Source organism: Gouania willdenowi, unplaced genomic scaffold (genome assembly GCF_900634775.1).
Source record: "Gouania willdenowi unplaced genomic scaffold, fGouWil2.1 scaffold_226_arrow_ctg1, whole genome shotgun sequence".
Classification (NCBI taxonomy): domain Eukaryota; kingdom Metazoa; phylum Chordata; class Actinopteri; order Blenniiformes; family Gobiesocidae; genus Gouania; species Gouania willdenowi.
In genome coordinates, this window is record NW_021144981.1 from 69,714 (window position 1) to 71,256 (window position 1,543).

The following is a 1,543-nucleotide window of genomic DNA, read 5'->3' on the forward strand; positions in this document are numbered from 1 at the left end:
GAAACATCGACGGGCTCCCAAAAATGAGTGACATCATCCTATAAGAGACAGTGAGAGGTTAAGGCTGGAAGAAAACAGCTGTTTGTATAAACAATACCTCATTCTTATATTTATTCCACCTAGTGTCTTATATATTAAGACTTATTAAGATGCACTAATTCTTATTCTTTACTTGTTTTTCTCTCAAGTTAGATGCAAAACGTTTTCTCTGGACTGTACTTTGAACAATGACAGTAAAGTTTAATCTAATGTTATCTGATACATTATAATGAGTTTTTGATCATTTTATTTTACCTCATCAGGCTACAAAATAACTTTCTCAACAGTTCACTCTTCTCAGCGACCCTGTAAATAAAACAATAAACATGCCTGTGGCACACATATAGCTACTCAAAGAGTAAACACATGTAAACAAAAAGGGGGCGGGCTCACATCACGCTATGGTAACCCACAAGGACAAAATGCGAAAAAAGTCCGAAAAAACTGTGGTGGGAAGAAAAAAAAAGAAAAAAATACATCTTTTTTTTTTAAACTTAAATTTGCAAAATAATAATTATATATAAATTCAATAAATCTTTTTTTTTTTTTTGCCCAGCATGCACAGCTAGCTAAATTATAAAATGTCCTACTTCTAACGACTGATTGTGTTAAAGTTAGCAAGCACAACAAAAATAAATGACACCCAATCTTGATTGATATCTGACCCAGGTAGACGACAGTTCATCACTTCTTAGCTGTAGTTCAGATTTCCCTCCACTCTCACCTGTGGAGGCCACGGGTCTCTCCTCCTTCTGTTTCCCCTTCCCCTCATCCACCTGACGACCACCTCCACCATCATCACCTGTGGGCTGTGGACGCTTCAGATGCTGCTGAAGATGAAGCTCCACCATAGCCATCAGCAAACATCTGTTATTTTCACACATTTGGCAACATCTGCCTGAAGAGCTTGTAGCTTTTTATGTCAAATTTAGAAATACAAAAATACACATAACTACGTAAAACAAAAAAACTAAAAAATATTTACACAAAATGATAACAGAAATGCACAAAAATATACAAAATGACTCAAAAAAACATACATTACAGAAAAATACACCAAATGACAACAAAAATATGAAATTGACTCAAAATACACAAAACTAAATATTTATACAAAAATACACAAAATGACTCCAGAATCACACTACAAAGGCAAAATAATAATAATAATTATAATAATAATAATAATAATAATAATAATAATAATAATAATCATACAAAAAATGCACAAAAACACAACAGAAAAATACAAAAATACACATAAAAAACATACATTACAGAAAAATACACCAAACAAAAAAATATATAAAAGTAAGAGTAAAGAAAAAAAAAACAACAAACACATTTATCATGTTCATGTCCCATAGAATTAAACCAGGGAAATCGCACATGCTATTTTATTTTGCACCTGCAAATAAACCCATTTATAACACTACAGAGTGCAGAGTACGTACAGTACACCTCTTTGTACATCCAACCTTCAAACACATACTCATTTGGACAT